Here is a 19,131-nt window from a genome sequence, read left to right as displayed (position 1 = left end):
GGTTAAACTCCGTGAGTAGAACGCACATATCACAAAGTGGTTGCTGAGAATGACTCTCTCTAATTTTTATACAAAGATATTTCCTTTTCAACCGTTGGCCCCAAAGCTCTTGAAATGTCCACTTGTAAATTCCACAAAAGGGGGTTCAAATCTGCACTGTCTAAAGGAAAGTTCTACTCTGTGAGTTGAACACACACAGCCCAAAGAAGTTACTGTGTATTCTTCTGTCTGCCGTTATATGCAGAAATCCCTTTTCCAACGAAATCCTCAAAGAGGTCCAAATATCCACTTGCAGACTTTACAAACAGAGTGTTTGCAAACTACTCTATGAAAAGAAAGGTTAAACTCTGTGAGTGGAACGCACACATCCCAAAGTGGTTGCTGAGAATGATTCTCTCTAGTTTTTATTCGAAGATATTTCCGTTTCTACCGTTGGCCCCAAATCGCTTGAAATCTCCACTAGCAAATTCCACAAGAAGAGGGTTTCAAATCTGCTTTTTCTAAAGGAAGGTACAACTCTGTGGGTTGAACACACGCAGCCCAAAGAAGTTACTGAGAATTCTTCTGTCTGCCGTTATATGCAGAAATCCCTTTTCCAACGAAATCCTGAAAGAGGTCCAAATATCCACTTGCAGACTTTACATGCAGAGTGTTTCCAAACTGCTGTATGAAAAGAAAGGTTAAACTCCGTGAGTGGAACGCACATATCACCAAGGGGTTGCTGAGAATGACTCCCTCTAGTTTTTATACAAAGATATTTCCTTTTCTACCGTTGGCCCCAAAGCGCTTGAAATCTCCACTTGTATATTCCACAAAAAGAGGGTATATTCCACAAAAAGAGGGTTTCAAATCTGCTCTGTCTAAAGGAAGGTTCAACTCTGTGAGTTGAACACACGCAGCACAAAGAATTACTGAGAATTCTTCTGTCTGCCGTTATATGCAGAAATCCCTTTTCCAAAGAAATCCTCAAAGAGGTCCAAATATCCACTTGCAGACTTTACATGCAGAGTCTTTCCAAACTGCTCTATGAAAAGATAGGTTAAACTCCGTGAGTGGAACGCACATATCACAAAGTGGTTGCTGAGAATCATTCTCTCTAGTTTTTATACAAAGATATTTCCTTTTCTACCGTTAGCCCCAAATCTCTTGAAATCTCCACTTCCAAATTCCACAAGAAGAGGGTTTCAAATCTGCACTTTCTAAAGGAAGGTACAACTCTGTGAGTTGACCACACGCAGCACAAAGAATTACTGAGAATTCTTCTGCCTAGCGTTATGGGCAGAAATCCCGCTTCCAACGAAATCCTCTAGGAGGTCCAAATATCCACTTGCAGACTTTACAAACAGAGTGTTTCCAAACTACTCTATGAAAAGAAAGGCTAAACTCTGTGAGTGGAACGCACACATACGAAAGTGGTTGCTGAGAATGATTCTCTCTAGTTTTTATAGGAAGATATTACCATTTCTACCATTGGCCAGAAAGCGCTTGAAATCTCCACTTGCAAATTCCACAAAAAGAGGTTTTCAAATCTGCTCTGTATAAAGGAAGGTTCAACTCTGTGAGTTGAACACACACAGCACAAAGAAGTTACTGAGAATTCTTCTGTCTAGCGTTGGATGCCGAAATCCCGTTTCCAACGAAATCCTCAAAGATGTCCAAATACCCACTTGCAGACTTTACAAACAGAGTGTTTGCAAACTGCTCAATGAAAAGAAAGGTTAAACTCAGTGAGTGGAACGCGCACATCACCATGTGGTTGCTGAGAACGATTCTCTCTAGTTTTTATACAAAGATATATCCTTTTCTACCGTTGGCCCCAAAGCTCTTGAAATCTCCACTTGTATTTTCCACAAAAAGAGGGTTTCAAATCTGCTCTGTCTAAAGGAAGGTTCAACTCTGTGAGTTGAACACACGCAGCCCAAAGAATTACTGAGAATTCTTCTGTCTAGCGTTATATGCAGAAATACCGCTTGCAACGAAATCATCAAGGAGGTCCAAATATCCACTTGCAGAATTTACATGCAGAGTGTTTCCAAACTGCTCTATGAAAAGAACGGTTAAACTCCGTGAGTGGAACACTCATATCACAAAGTGGTTGCTGAGAATGATTCTCTCTAGTTTTTATACAAAGATATTTCCTTTTCTACCGTTGGCCCAAAAGCGCTTGAAATCTCCACTTGTAAATTCCACAAAAAGAGGGTTCAAATCTGCACTGTCTAAAGGAAAGTTCAACTCTGTGAGTTGAACACACACAGCCCAAAGAAGTTACTGAGAGTTCTTCTGTCTAGCGTTATATGCAGAAATCCCGCTTCCAACGAAATCCTCAAGGAGTTCCAAATATCCACTTGCAGACTTTACAAACAGAGTGTTTCCAAACTGCTCAATGAAAAGAAAGGTTAAACTCTGTGAGTGGAACGCACACATCCCAAAGTGGTTGCTGAAAATGATTCTCTCTAGTTTTTATTCGAAGATATTTCCTTTTCTACCGTTGGCCCCAAATCGCTTGAAATCTCCACTTCCAAATTCCACAAGAAGAGGGTTTCAAATCTGCTCTTTCTAAAGGAAGGTACAACTCCGTGAGTTGAACACACGCAGCCCAAAGAAGTTACTGAGAATTCTTCTGTCTAGCGTTATATGCAGAAATCCCGTTTCCAACGAAATCCTCAAAGAGGTCCAAATATCCACTTGCAGACTTTACAAACAGTGTGTTTCCAAACTGCTCTATGAAAAGAGAGGTTAAACTCTGTGACTGGATCGCACACATCCCAAAGTGGTAGCTGAGAATCATTCTCTCTAGTCTTTATAGTAAGATATTACCATTTCTACCGTTGGCCCCAAAGCGCTTGAAATCTCCACTTGTAAATTCCACAAAAAGAGGGTTCAAATCTGCACTGTCTAAAGGAAAGTTCAACTCTGTGAGTTGAACACACACAGACCAAGGAAGTTACTGAGAATTCTTCTGTCTAGCGTTATATGCAGAAATCCCGTTTCCAACGAAATCCTCAAAGAGGTAAAAATATCCACTTGCAGACTTTACAAACAGAGTGTTTGCAAACTGCTCTATGAAAAGAAAGGTTAAACTCTGTGAGTGGAACGCACACATCCCATAGTGGTTGCTGAGAATGATTCTCTCTAGTTTTTATTCGAAGATACATCCTTTTCTACCTTTGGCCCCAAATCGCTTGAAATCTCCACTTGCAAATTCCTCAAGAAGAGGGTTTCAAATCTGCTTTTTCTAAAGGAAGGTACAACTCTGTGAGTTGAACACACGCACCCCAAAGAAGTTACTGAGAATTCTTCTATCTAGCGTTATATGCAGAAATCCCGTTTCCAACGAAATCCTCAAAGAGGTCCAAATATACACTTGCAGACTTTACAAACAGTGTGTTTCCAAACTGCTCTATGAAAAGAGAGGTTAAACTCTGTGAGTGGATCGCACACATCCCAAAGTGGTAGCTGAGAATCATTCTCTCTAGTCTTTATAGTAAGATATTACCATTTCTACCGTTGGCCCCAAAGCGCTTGAAATCTCCACTTGTAAATTCCACAAAAAGAGGGTTCAAATCTGCACTGTTTAAAGGAAAGTTCAACTCTGTGAGTTGAACACACACAGGCCAAGGAAGTTACTGAGAATTCTTCTGTCTAGGGTTATATGCAGAAATCCCGTTTCCAACGAAATCCTCAAAGAGGTAAAAATATCCACTTGCAGACTTTACAAACAGAGTGTTTGCAAACTGCTCTACGAAAAGAAAGGTTAAACTCTGTGAGTGGAACGCACACATCCCAAAGTGGTTGCTGAGAATGATTCTCTCTAGTTTTTATTTGATGATATTTCCTTTTCTACCGTTGGCCCCAAATCGCTTGAAATCTCCATTTGCAAATTAAACAAGAAGAGGGTTTCAAATCTGCTATTTCTAAAGGAAGGTACAACTCTGTGAGTTGAACACACGCAGCCCAAAGAAGTTACTGAGAATTCTTCTGTCTAGAGTTATATGCAGAAATCCCGTTTCCAACGAAATCCTCAAAGAGGTCCAAATATTCACTTGCAGACTTTACAAACAGAGTGTTTCCAAACTGCTCTATGAAAAGAAAGGTTAAACTCCGTGAGTGGAACGCACATATCACAAAGTGGTTGCTGAGAATGATTCTCTCTAGTTTTTATACAAAGATATTTCCTTTTCTACCGTTGGCCTCAAAGCCCTTGAAATCTACACTTGTAAATTCCACAAAAAGAGGGTTCAAATCTGCACTGTCTAAAGAAAAGTTCAACTCTGTGAGTTGAACACACACAGCCCAAAGAAGTTACTGAGAATTCTTCTGTCTAGCGTTAGATGCAGAAATCCCGTTTCCAACGAAATCCTCAAAGACGTCCAAATACCCACTTGCAGACTTTACAAACAGAGTGTTTGCAAACTGCTCAATGAAAAGAAAGGTTAAACTCAGTGAGTGGAACGCGCACATCACCATGTGGTTGCTGAGAACGATTCTCTCTAGTTTTTATACAAAGATATATCCTTTTCTACCGTTGGCCCCAAAGCTCTTGAAATCTCCACTTGTATTTTCCACAAAAAGAGGGTTTCAAATCTGCTCTGTCTAAAGGAAGGTTCAACTCTGTGAGTTGAACACACGCAGCCCAAAGAATTACTGAGAATTCTTCTGTCTAGCGTTATATGCAGAAATCCCCCTTGCAACGAAATCATCAAGGAGGTCCAAATATCCACTTGCAGAATTTACATGCAGAGTGTTTCCAAACTGCTCTATGAAAAGAACGGTTAAACTCCGTGAGTGGAACACTCATATCACAAAGTGGTTGCTGAGAATGATTCTCTCTAGTTTTTATACAAAGATATTTCCTTTTCTACCGTTGGCCCAAAAGCGCTTGAAATCTCCACTTGTAAATTCCACAAAAAGAGGGTTCAAATCTGCACTGTCTAAAGGAAAGTTCAACTCTGTGAGTTGAACACACACAGCCCAAAGAAGTTACTGCGAATTCTTCTGTCTAGCATTAGATGCAGAAATCCCGTTTCCAACGAAATGCTCAAAGAGGTCCAAATACCCACTTGCAGACTTTACAAACAGAGTGTTTGCAAACTCCTCTATGAAAAGAAAGGTTAAACTCTGTGAGTGGAATGCACTCATCACCATGTGGTTGCTGAGAATGATTCTCTCTAGTTTTTATACAAAGATATTTCCTTTTCTACCGTTGGACCCAAAGCGCTTGAAATCTCCACTTGTATATTCCACAAGAAAAGGGTTTCAAATCTGCTCTGTCTAAAGGAAGGTAAAACTCTGTGAGTTGAACACACGCACCCCAAAGAAATTACTGATAATTCTTCTATCTAGCGTTATATGCAGAAATCCCGTTTCCAACGAAATCCTCAAAGAGGTCCAAATATCCACTTGCAGACTTTACAAACAGTGTGTTTCCAAACTGCTCTATGAAAAGAGAGGTTAAACTCTGTGACTGGATCGCACACATCCCAAAGTGGTAGCTGAGAATCATTCTCTCTAGTCTTTATAGTAAGATATTAGCATTTCTACCGTTGGCCCCAAAGCGCTTGAAATCTCCACTTGTAAATTCCACAAAAAGAGGGTTCAAATCTGCACTGTCTAAAGGAAAGTTCAACTCTGTGAGTTGAACACACACAGACCAAGGAAGTTACTGAGAATTCTTCTGTCTAGCGTTATATGCAGAAATCCCGTTTCCAACGAAATCCTCAAAGAGGTAAAAATATCCACTTGCAGACTTTACAAACAGAGTGTTTGCAAACTGCTCTATGAAAAGAAAGGTTAAACTCTGTGAGTGGAACGCACACATCCCATAGTGGTTGCTGAGAATGATTCTCTCTAGTTTTTATTCGAAGATATATCCTTTTCTACCTTTGGCCCCAAATCGCTTGAAATCTCCACTTGCAAATTCCTCAAGAAGAGGGTTTCAAATCTGCTCTTTCTAAAGGAAGGTACAACTCTGTGAGTTGAACACACGCACCCCAAAAAAGTTACTGAGAATTCTTCTATCTAGCGTTATATGCAGAAATCCCGTTTCCAACGAAATCCTCAAAGAGGTCCAAATATCCACTTGCAGACTTTACAAACAGTGTGTTTCCAAACTGCTCTATGAAAAGAGAGGTTAAACTCTGTGAGTGGATCACACACATCCCAAAGTGGTAGCTGAGAATCATTCTCTCTAGTCTTTATAGTAAGATATTACCATTTCTACCGTGGGCCCCAAAGCGCTTGAAATCTCCTCTTGTAAACTCCACAAAAAGAGGGTTCAAATCTGCACTGTTTAAAGGAAAGTTCAACTCTGTGAGTTGAACACACACAGGCCAAGGAAGTTACTGAGAATTCTTCTGTCTAGGGTTATATGCAGAAATCCCATTTCCAACGAAATCCTCAAAGAGGTAAAAATATCCACTTGCAGACTTTACAAACAGAGTGTTTGCAAACTGCTCTACGAAAAGAAAGGTTAAACTCTGTGAGTGGAACGCACACATCCCAAAGTGGTTGCTGAGAATGATTCTCTCTAGTTTTTATTTGATGATATTTCCTTTTCTACCGTTGGCCCCAAATCGCTTGAAATCTCCATTTGCAAATTTAACAAGAAGAGGGTTTCAAATCTGCTCTTTCTAAAGGAAGATACAACTCTGTGAGTTGAACACACGCAGCCCAAAGAAGTTACTGAGAATTCTTCTGTCTAGAGTTATATGCAGAAATCCCGTTTCCAACGAAATCCTCAAAGAGGTCCAAATATCCACTTGCAGACTTTACAAACAGAGTGTTTCCAAACTGCTCTATGAAAAGAAAGGTTAAACTCCGTGAGTGGAACGCACATATCACAAAGTGGTTGCTGAGAATGATTCTCTCTAGTTTTTATACAAAGATATTTCCTTTTCTACCGTTGGCCTCAAAGCCCTTGAAATCTACACTTGTAAATTCCACAAAAAGAGGGTTCAAATCTGCACTGTCTAAAGAAAAGTTCAACTCTGTGAGTTGAACACACACAGCCCAAAGAAGTTACTGAGAATTCTTCTGTCTAGCGTTAGATGCAGAAATCCCGTTTCCAACGAAATCCTCAAAGACGTCCAAATACCCACTTGCAGACTTTACAAACAGAGTGTTTCCAAACTGCTCTATGAAAAGAAAGGTTAAACTCCGTGAGTGGAACGCACATATCACAAAGTGGTTGCTGAGAATGATTCTCTCTAGTTTTTATACAAAGATATTTCCTTTTCTACCGTTGGCCTCAAAGCCCTTGAAATCTACACTTGTAAATTCCACAAAAAGAGGGTTCAAATCTGCACTGTCTAAAGAAAAGTTCAACTCTGTGAGTTGAACACACACAGCCCAAAGAAGTTACTGAGAATTCTTCTGTCTAGCGTTAGATGCAGAAATCCCGTTTCCAACGAAATCCTCAAAGACGTCCAAATACCCACTTGCAGACTTTACAAACAGAGTGTTTGCAAACTGCTCAATGAAAAGAAAGGTTAAACTCAGTGAGTGGAACGCGCACATCACCATGTGGTTGCTGAGAACGATTCTCTCTAGTTTTTATACAAAGATATATCCTTTTCTACCGTTGGCCCCAAAGCTCTTGAAATCTCCACTTGTATTTTCCACAAAAAGAGGGTTTCAAATCTGCTCTGTCTAAAGGAAGGTTCAACTCTGTGAGTTGAACACACGCAGCCCAAAGAATTACTGAGAATTCTTCTGTCTAGCGTTATATGCAGAAATCCCGCTTGCAACGAAATCCTCAAGGAGGTCCAAATATCCACTTGCAGAATTTACATGCAGAGTGTTTCCAAACTGCTCTATGAAAAGAACGGTTAAACTCCGTGAGTGGAACACTCATATCACAAAGTGGTTGCTGAGAATGATTCTCTCTAGTTTTTATACAAAGATATTTCCTTTTCTACCGTTGGCCCAAAAGCGCTTGAAATCTCCACTTGTAAATTCCACAAAAAGAGGGTTCAAATCTGCACTGTCTAAAGGAAAGTTCAACTCTGTGAGTTGAACACACACAGCCCAAAGAAGTTACTGAGAGTTCTTCTGTCTAGGGTTATATGCAGAAATCCCGCTTCCAACGAAAACCTCAAGGAGGTCCAAATATCCACTTGCAGACTTTACAAACAGAGTGTTTCCAAACTGCTCAATGAAAAGAAAGGTTAAACTCTGTGAGTGGAACGCACACATCCCAAAGTGGTTGCTGAAAATGATTCTCTCTAGTTTTTATTCGAAGATATTTCCGTTTCTACCGTTGGCCCCAAATCGCTTGAAATCTCCACTTCCAAATTCCACAAGAAGAGGGTTTCAAATCTGCTCTTTCTAAAGGAAGGTACAACTCCGTGAGTTGAACACACGCAGCCCAAAGAAGTTACTGAGAATTCTTCTGTCTAGCGTTATATGCAGAAATCCCGTTTCCAACGAAATCCTCAAAGAGGTCCAAATATCCACTTGCAGACTTTACAAGCAGTGTGTTTCCAAACTGCTCTATGAAAAGAGAGGTTAAACTCTGTGACTGGATCGCACACATCCCAAAGTGGTAGCTGAGAATCATTCTCTCTAGTCTTTATAGTAAGATATTACCATTTCTACCGTTGGCCCCAAAGCGCTTGAAATCTCCACTTGTAAATTAAACAAAAAGACGTTTCAAATCTGCACTGTCTAAAGGAAAGTTCAACTCTGTGAGTTGAAAACACACAGACCAAGGAAGTTACTGAGAATTCTTCTTTCTAGCGTTATATGCAGAAATCCCGTTTCCAACGAAATCCTCAAAGAGGTAAAAATATCCACTTGCAGACTTTACAAACAGAGTGTTTGCAAACTGCTCTATGAAAAGAAAGGTTAAACTCTGTGAGTGGAACGCACACATCCCATAGTGGTTGCTGAGAATGATTCTCTCTAGTTTTTATTCGAAGATATATCCTTTTCTACCTTTGGCCCCAAATCGCTTGAAATCTCCACTTGCAAATTCCTCAAGAAGAGGGTTTCAAATCTGCTTTTTCTAAAGGAAGGTACAACTCTGTGAGTTGAACACACGCACCCCAAAGAAGTTACTGAGAATTCTTCTATCTAGCGTTATATGCAGAAATCCCGTTTCCAACGAAATCCTCAAAGAGGTCCAAATATCCACTTGCAGACTTTACAAACAGTGTGTTTCCAAACTGCTCTATGAAAAGAGAGGTTAAACTCTGTGAGTGGATCAAACACATCCCAAAGTGGTAGCTGAGAATCATTCTCTATAGTCTTTATAGTAAGATATTACCATTTCTACCGTTGGACCCAAATCGCTTGAAATCTCCACTTGTAAATTCCACAAAAAGAGGGTTCAAATCTGCACTGTCTAAAGGAAAGTTCAACTCTGTGAGTTGAACACACACAGACCAAGGTAGTTACTGAGAATTCTTCTGTCTAGCGTTATATGCAGAAATCCCGTTTCCAACGAAATCCTCAAAGAGGTAAAAATATCCACTTGCAGACTTTACAAACAGAGTGTTTGCAAACTGCTCTATGAAAAGAAAGGTTAAACTCTGTGAGTGGAACGCACACATCCCATAGTGGTTGCTGAGAATGATTCTCTCTAGTTTTTATTCGAAGATATATCCTTTTCTACCTTTGGCCCCAAATCGCTTGAAATCTCCACTTGCAAATTCCTCAAGAAGAGGGTTTCAAATCTGCTTTTTCTAAAGGAAGGTACAACTCAGTGAGTTGAACACACGCACCCCAAAAAAGTTACTGAGAATTCTTCTATCTAGCGTTATATGCAGAAATCCCGTTTCCAAAGAAATCCTCAAAGAGGTCCAAATATCCACTTGCAGACTTTACAAACAGTGTGTTTCCAAACTGCTCTATGAAAAGAGAGGTTAAACTCTGTGAGTGGATCACACACATCCCAAAGTGGTAGCTGAGAATCATTCTCTCTAGTCTTTATAGTAAGATATTACCATTTCTACCGTTGGCCCCAAAGCGCTTGAAATCTCCTCTTGTAAATTCCACAAAAGAGGGTTCAAATCTGCACTGTTTAAAGGAAAGTTCAACTCTGTGAGTTGAACACACACAGGCCAAGGAAGTTACTGTGAATTCTTCTGTCTAGGGTTATATGCAGAAATCCCGTTTCCAACGAAATCCTCAAAGAGGTAAAAATATCCACTTGCAGACTTTACAAACAGAGTGTTTGCAAACTGCTCTACGAAAAGAAAGGTTAAACTCTGTGAGTGGAACGCACACATCCCAAAGTGGTTGCTGAGAAAGATTCTCTCTAGTTTTTATTTGATGATATTTCCTTTTCTACCGTTGGCCCCAAATCGCTTGAAATCTCCATTTGCAAATTAAACAAGAAGAGGGTTTCAAATCTGCTCTTTCTAAAGGAAGGTACAACTCTGTGAGTTGAACACACGCAGCCCAAAGAAGTTACTGAGAATTCTTCTGTCTAGAGTTATATGCAGAAATCCCGTTTCCAACGAAATCCTCAAAGAGGTCCAAATATCCACTTGCAGACTTTACAAACAGAGTGTTTCCAAACTGCTCTATGAAAAGAAAGGTTAAACTCCGTGAGTGGAACGCACATATCACAAAGTGGTTGCTGAGAATGATTCTCTCTAGTTTTTATACAAAGATATTTCCTTTTCTACCGTTGGCCTCAAAGCCCTTGAAATCTACACTTGTAAATTCCACAAAAAGAGGGTTCAAATCTGCACTGTCTAAAGAAAAGTTCAACTCTGTGAGTTGAACACACACAGCCCAAAGAAGTTACTGAGAATTCTTCTGTCTAGCGTTAGATGCAGAAATCCCGTTTCCAACGAAATCCTCAAAGACGTCCAAATACCCACTTGCAGACTTTACAAACAGAGTGTTTGCAAACTGCTCAATGAAAAGAAAGGTTAAACTCAGTGAGTGGAACGCGCACATCACCATGTGGTTGCTGAGAACGATTCTCTCTAGTTTTTATACAAAGATATATCCTTTTCTACCGTTGGCCCCAAAGCTCTTGAAATCTCCACTTGTATTTTCCACAAAAAGAGGGTTTCAAATCTGCTCTGTCTAAAGATAGGTTCAACTCTGTGAGTTGAACACACGCAGCCCAAAAAATTACTGAGAATTCTTCTGTCTAGCGTTATATGCAGAAATCCCGCTTGCAACGAAATCATCAAGGAGGTCCAAATATCCACTTGCAGACTTTACATGCAGAGTGTTTCCAAACTGCTCTATGAAAAGAACGGTTAAACTCCGTGAGTGGAACACTCATATCACAAAGTGGTTGCTGAGAATGATTCTCTCTAGTTTTTATACAAAGATATTTCCTTTTCTACCGTTGGCCCAATAGCGCTTGAAATCTCCACTTGTAAATTCCACAAAAAGAGGGTTCAAATCTGCACTGTCTAAAGGAAAGTTCAACTCTGTGAGTTGAACACACACAGCCCAAAGAAGTTACTGAGAGTTCTTCTGTTTAGCGTTATATGCAGAAATCCCGCTTCCAACGAAAACCTCAAGGAGGTCCAAATATCCACTTGCAGACTTTACAAACAGAGTGTTTCCAAACTGCTCAATGAAAAGAAAGGTTAAACTCTGTGAGTGGAACGCACACATCCCAAAGTGGTTGCTGAAAATGATTCTCTCTAGTTTTTATTCGAAGATATTTCCGTTTATACCGTTGGCCCCAAATCGCTTGAAATCTCCACTTCCAAATTCCACAAGAAGAGGGTTTCAAATCTGCTCTTTCTAAAGGAAGGTACAACTCCGTGAGTTGAACACACGCAGCCCAAAGAAGTTACTGAGAATTCTTCTGTCTAGGGTTATATGCAGAAATCCCGTTTCCAACGAAATCCTCAAAGAGGTCCAAATATCCACTTGCAGACTTTACAAACAGAGTGTTTGCAAACTGCTCTATGAAAAGAAAGGTTAAACTCTGTGAGTGGAACGCACACATCACCAAGTGGTTGCTGAAAATGATTCTCTCTAGTTTTTATACAAAGATATTTCCATTTCTACCGTTGGCCCCAAAGCGCATGAAATCTCCACTTGTATATTCCAAAAAAACAGGTTTTCAAATCTGCTCTTTCTAAAGGAAGGTACAACTCTGTGCATTGAACACACGCAGCCCAAAGAAGTTACTGCGAATTCTTCTGTCTAGCATTAGATGCAGAAATCCCGTTTCCAACGAAATCCTCAAAGAGGTCCAAATATCCACTTGTAGACTTTACAAACAGAGTGTTTCCAAACTGCTCTACGAAAAGAAAGGTTAAACTCTGTGAGTGGAACGCACACATCCCATAGTGGTTGCTGAGAATGATTCTCTCTAGTTTTTATTCGAAGATATATCCTTTTCTACCTTTGGCCCCAAATCGCTTGAAATCTCCACTTGCAAATTCCTCAAGAAGAGGGTTTCAAATCTGCTTTTTCTAAGGAAGGTAAAACTCTGTGAGTTGAACACACGCACCCCAAAGAAGTTACTGAGAATTCTTCTATCTAGCGTTATATGCAGAAATCCCGTTTCCAACGAAATCCTCAAAGAGGTCCAAATATCCACTTGCAGACTTTACAAACAGTGTGTTTCCAAACTGCTCTATGAAAAGAGAGGTTAAACTCTGTGAGTGGATCGCACACATCCCAAAGTGGTAGCTGAGAATCATTCTCTCTAGTCTTTATAGTAAGATATTACCATTTCTACCGTTGGCCCCAAATCGCTTGAAATCTCTACTTGTAAATTCCACAAAAAGAGGGTTCAAATATGCACTGTCTAAAGGAAAGTTCAACTCTGTGAGTTGAACACACACAGACCAAGGAAGTTACTGAGAATTCTTCTGTCTAGCGTTATATGCAGAAATCCCGTTTCCAACGAAATCCTCAAAGAGGTAAAAATATCCACTTGCAGACTTTACAAACAGAGTGTTTGCAAACTGCTCTATGAAAAGAAAGGTTAAACTCTGTGAGTGGAACGCACACATCCCATAGTGGTTGCTGAGAATGATTCTCTCTAGTTTTTATTCGAAGATATATCCTTTCCTACCTTTGGCCCCAAATCGCTTGAAATCTCCACTTGCAAATTCCTCAAGAAGAGGGTTTCAAATCTGCTCTTTCTAAAGGAAGGTACAACTCTGTGAGTTGAACACACGCACCCCAGAAAAGTTACTGAGAATTCTTCTATCTAGCGTTATATGCAGAAAACCCGTTTCCAACGAAATCCTCAAAGAGGTCCAAATATCCACTTGCAGACTCTACAAACAGTGTGTTTCCAAACTGCTCTATGAAAAGAGAGGTTAAACTCTGTGAGTGGATCACACACATCCCAAAGTGGTAGCTGAGAATCATTCTCTCTAGTCTTTATAGTAAGATATTACCATTTCTACCGTTGGCCCCAAAGCGCTTGAAATCTCCTCTTGTAAATTCCACCAAAAGAGGGTTCAAATCTGCACTGTTTAAAGGAAAGTTCAACTCTGTGACTTGAACACACACAGGCCAAGGAAGTTACTGAGAATTCTTCTGTCTAGGGTTATATGCAGAAATCCCGTTTCCAACGAAATCCTCAAAGAGGTAAAAATATCCACTTGCAGACTTTACAAACAGAGTGTTTGCAAACTGCTCTACGAAAAGAAAGGTTAAACTCTGTGAGTGGAACGCACACATCCCAAAGTGGTTGCTGAGAATGATTCTCTCTAGTTTTTATTTGATGATATTTCCTTTTCTACCGTTGGCCCCAAATCGCTTGAAATCTCCATTTGCAAATTAAACAAGAAGAGGGTTTCAAATCTGCTCTTTCTAAAGGAAGGTACAACTCTGTGAGTTGAACACACGCAGCCCAAAGAAGTTACTGAGAATTCTTCTGTCTAGAGTTATATGCAGAAATCCCGTTTCCAACAAAATCCTCAAAGAGGTCCAAATATCCACTTGCAGACTTTACAAACAGAGTGTTTCCAAACTGCTCTATGAAAAGAAAGGTTAAACTCCGTGAGTGGAACGCACATATCACAAAGTGGTTGCTGAGAATGATTCTCTCTAGTTTTTATCCAAAGATATTTCCTTTTCTACCGTTGGCCTCAAAGCCCTTGAAATCTACACTTGTAAATTCCACAAAAAGAGGGTTCAAATCTGCACTGTCTAAAGAAAAGTTCAACTCTGTGATTTGAACACACACAGCCCAAAGAAGTTACTGAGAATTCTTCTGTCTAGTGTTAGATGCAGAAATCCCGTTTCCAACGAAATCCTCAAAGACGTCCAAATACCCACTTGCAGACTTTACAAACAGAGTGCTTGCAAACTGCTCAATGAAAAGAAAGGTTAAACTCTGTGAGTGGAACGCACACATCCCAAAGTGGTTGCTGAAAATGATTCTCTCTAGTTTTTATTCGAAGATATTTCCGTTTCTACCGTTGTCCCCAAATTGCTTGAAATCTCCACTTCCAAATTCCACAAGAAGAGGGTTTCAAATCTGCTCTTTCTAAAGGAAGGTACAACTCCGTGAGTTGAACACACGCAGCCCAAAGAAGTTACTGAGAATTCTTCTGTCTAGCGTTATATGCAGAAATCCCGTTTCCAACGAAATCCTCAAAGAGGTCCAAATATCCACTTGCAGACTTTACAAACAGTGTGTTTCCAAACTGCTGTATGAAAAGAGAGGTTAAACTCTGTGACTGGATCGCACACATCCCAAAATGGTAGCTGAGAATCATTCTCTCTAGTCTTTATAGTAAGATATTACCATTCCTACCGTTGGCCCCAAAGCGCTTGAAATCTCCACTTGTAAATTCCACAAAAAGAGGGTTCAAATCTGCACTGTCTAAAGGAAAGTTCAACTCTGTGAGTTGAACACAAACAGACCAAGGAAGTTACTGAGAATTCTTCTGTCTAGCGTTATATGCAGAAATCCCGTTTCCAACGAAATCCTCAAAGAGGTAAAAATATCCACTTGCAGACTTTACAAACAGAGTGTTTGCAAACTGCTCTATGAAAAGAAAGGTTAAACTCTGTGAGTGGAACGCACACATCCCATAGTGGTTGCTGAGAATGATTCTCTCTAGTTTTTATTCGAAGATATATCCTTTTCTACCTTTGGCCCCAAATCGCTTGAAATCTCCACTTGCAAATTCCTCAAGAAGAGGGTTTCAAATCTGCTTTTTCTAAAGGAAGGTACAACTCTGTGAGTTGAACACACGCACCCCAAAGAAGTTACTGAGAATTCTTCTATCTAGCGTTATATGCAGAAATCCCGTTTCCAACGAAATCCTCAAAGAGGTCCAAATATCCACTTGCAGACGTTACAAACAGTGTGTTTCCAAACTGCTCTATGAAAAGAGAGGTTAAACTCTGTGAGTGGATCGCACACATCCCAAAGTGGTAGCTGAGAATCATTCTCTCTAGTCTTTATAGTAAGATATTACCATTTCTACCGTTGGCCCCAAATCGCTTGAAATCTCCACTTGTAAATTCCACAAAAAGAGGGTTCAAATCTGCACTGTCTAAAGGAAAGTTCAACTCTGTGAGTTGAACACACACAGACCAAGGAAGTTACTGAGAATTCTTCTGTCTAGCGTTATATGCAGAAATCCCGTTTCCAACGAAATCCTCAAAGAGGTAAAAATATCCACTTGCAGACTTTACAAACAGAGTGTTTGCAAACTGCTCTATGAAAAGAAAGGTTAAACTCTGTGAGTGGAACGCACACATCCCATAGTGGTTGCTGAGAATGATTCTCTCTAGTTTTTATTCGAAGATATATCCTTTTCTACCTTTGGCCCCAAATCGCTTGAAATCTCCACTTGCAAATTCCTCAAGAAGAGGGTTTCAAATCTGCTTTTTCTAAAGGAAGGTACAACTCTGTGAGTTGAACACACGCACCCCAAAAAAGTTACTGAGAATTCTTCTGTCTAGAGTTATATGCAGAAATCCCGTTTACAACGAAATCCTCAAAGAGGTCCAAATATCCACTTGCAGACTTTACAAACAGAGTGTTTCCAAACTGCTCTATGAAAAGAAAGGTTAAACTCCGTGAGTGGAATGCACATATCACAAAGTGGTTGCTGAGAATGATTCTCTCTAGTTTTTATACAAAGATATTTCCTTTTCTACCGTTGGCCTCAAAGCCCTTGAAATCTACACTTGTAAATTCCACAAAAAGAGGGTTCAAATCTGCACTGTCTAAAGAAAAGTTCAACTCTGTGAGTTGAACACACACAGCCCAAAGAAGTTACTGAGAATTCTTCTGTCTAGCGTTAGATGCAGAAATCCCGTTTCCAACGAAATCCTCAAAGACGTCCAAATACCCACTTGCAGACTTTACAAACAGAGTGTTTGCAAACTGCTCAATGAAAAGAAAGGTTAAACTCAGTGAGTGGAACGCGCACATCACCATGTGGTTGCTGAGAACGATTCTCTCTAGTTTTTATACAAAGATATATCCTTTTCTACCGTTGGCCCCAAAGCTCTTGAAATCTCCACTTGTATTTTCCACAAAAAGAGGGTTTCAAATCTGCTCTGTCTAAAGGAAGGTTCAACTCTGTGAGTTGAACACACGCAGCCCAAAGAATTACTGAGAATTCTTCTCTCTAGCGTTATATGCAGAAATCCCGCTTGCAACGAAATCATCAAGGAGGTCCAAATATCCACTTGCAGACTTTACATGCAGAGTGTTTCCAAACTGCTCTATGAAAAGAACGGTTAAACTCCGTGAGTGGAACACTCATATCACAAAGTGGTTGCTGAGAATGATTCTCTCTAGTTTTTATACAAAGATATTTCCTTTTCTACCGTTGGCCCAAAAGCGCTTGAAATCTCCACTTGTAAATTCCACAAAAAGAGGGTTCAAATCTGCACTGTCTAAAGGAAAGTTCAACTCTGTGAGTTGAACACACACAGCCCAAAGAAGTTACTGAGAGTTCTTCTGTCTAGCGTTATATGCAGAAATCCCGCTTCCAACGAAAACCTCAAGGAGGTCCAAATATCCACTTGCAGACTTTACAAACAGAGTGTTTCCAAACTGCTCAATGAAAAGAAAGGTTAAACTCTGTGAGTGGAACGAACACATCCCAAAGTGGTTGCTGAAATTGATTCTCTCTAGTTTTTATTCGAAGATATTTCCGTTTCTACCGTTGGCCCCAAATCGCTTGAAATCTCCACTTCCAAATTCCACAAGAAGAGGGTTTCAAATCTGCTCTTTCTATAGGAAGGTACAACTCCGTGAGTTGAACACTCGCAGCCCAAAGAAGTTACTGAGAATTCTTCTGTCTAGCGTTATATGCAGAAATCCCGTTTCCAACGAAATCCTCAAAGAGGTCCAAATATCCACTTGCAGACTTTACAAACAGAGTGTTTGCAAACTGCTCTATGAAAAGAAAGGTTAAACTCTGTGAGTGGAACGCACACATCACCAAGTGGTTGCTGAAAATGATTCTCTCTAGTTTTTATACAAAGATATTTCCTTTTCTACCGTTGGCCCCAAAGCGCTTGAAATCTCCACTTGTATATTCCAAAAAAAGAGGGTTTCAAATCTGCTCTTTCTAAAGGAAGGTACAACTCTGTGCATTGAACTCACGCAGCCCAAAGAAGTTACTGCGAATTCTTCTGTCTAGCATTAGATGCAGAAATCCCGTTTCCAACGAAATGCTCAAAGAGGTCCAAATACCCACTTGCAGACTTTACAAACAGAGTGTTTGCAAACTCCTCTATGAAAAGAAAGGTTAAACTCTGTGAGTGGAATGCACACATCACCATGTGGTTGCTGAGAATGATTCTCTCTAGTTTTTATACAAAGATATTTCCTTTTCTACCGTTGGACCCAAAGCGCTTGAAATCTCCACTTGTATATTCCACAAGAAAAGGGTTTCAAATCTGCTCTGTCTAAAGGAAGGTTCAACTCTGTGAGTTGAACACACGCAGCCCAAAGAATTACTGAGAATTCTTCTGTCTAGCGTTATATGCAGAAATCCCGCTTCCAACGAAATCATCAAGGAGGTCCAAATATCCACTTGTAGACTTTACAAACAGAGTGTTTCCAAACTGCTCTACGAAAAGAAAGGTTAAACTCTGTGAGTGGAACGCACACATCCCATAGTGGTTGCTGAGAATGATTCTCTCTAGTTTTTATTCGAAGATATATCCTTTTCTACCTTTGGCCCCAAATCGCTTGAAATCTCCACTTGCAAATTCCTCAAGAAGAGGGTTTCAAATCTGCTTTTTCTAAGGAAGGTAAAACTCTGTGAGTTGAACACACGCACCCCAAAGAAGTTACTGATAATTCTTCTATCTAGCGTTATATGCAGAAATCCCGTTTCCAACGAAATCCTCAAAGAGGTCCAAATATCCACTTGCAGACTTTACAAACAGTGTGTTTCCAAACTGCTCTATGAAAAGAGAGGTTAAACTCTGTGACTGGATCGCACACATCCCAAAGTGGTAGCTGAGAATCATTCTCTCTAGTCTTTATAGTAAGATATTACCATTTCTACCGTTGGCCCCAAATCGCTTGAAATCTCCACTTGTAAATTCCACAAAAAGAGGGTTCAAATCTGCACTGTCTAAAGGAAAGTTCAACTCTGTGAGTTGAACACACACAGACCAAGGAAGTTACTGAGAATTCTTCTGTCTAGCGTTATATGCAGAAATCCCGTTTCCAACGAAATCCTCAAAGAGGTAAAAATATCCACTTGCAGACTTTACAAACAGAGTGTTTGCAAACTGCTCTATGAAAAGAAAGGTTAAACTCTGTGAGTGGAACGCACACATCCCATAGTGGTTGCTGAGAATGATTCTCTCTAGTTTTTATTCGAAGATATATCCTTTCCTACCTTTGGCCCCAAATCGCTTGAAATCTCCACTTGCAAATTCCTCAAGAAGAGGGTTTCAAATCTGCTTTTTCTAAAGGAAGGTACAACTCTGTGAGTTGAACACACGCACCCCAAAGAAGTTACTGAGAATTCTTCTATCTAGCGTTATATGCAGAAATCCCGTTTCCAACGAAATCCTCAAAGAGGTCCAAATATCCACTTGCAGACTTTACAAACAGTGTGTTTCCAAACTGCTCTATGAAAAGAGAGGTTAAACTCTGTGAGTGGATCGCACACATCCCAAAGTGGTAGCTGAGAATCATTCTCTCTAGTCTTTATAGTAAGATATTACCATTTCTACCGTTGGCCCCAAATC

Source organism: Gorilla gorilla, chromosome 4 (assembly GCF_029281585.2).
Source record: "Gorilla gorilla gorilla isolate KB3781 chromosome 4, NHGRI_mGorGor1-v2.1_pri, whole genome shotgun sequence".
Classification (NCBI taxonomy): Eukaryota; Metazoa; Chordata; class Mammalia; order Primates; family Hominidae; genus Gorilla; species Gorilla gorilla.
The sequence above is the reverse complement of the archived record's forward strand: the minus strand, read 5'-3'. Positions refer to the sequence as shown.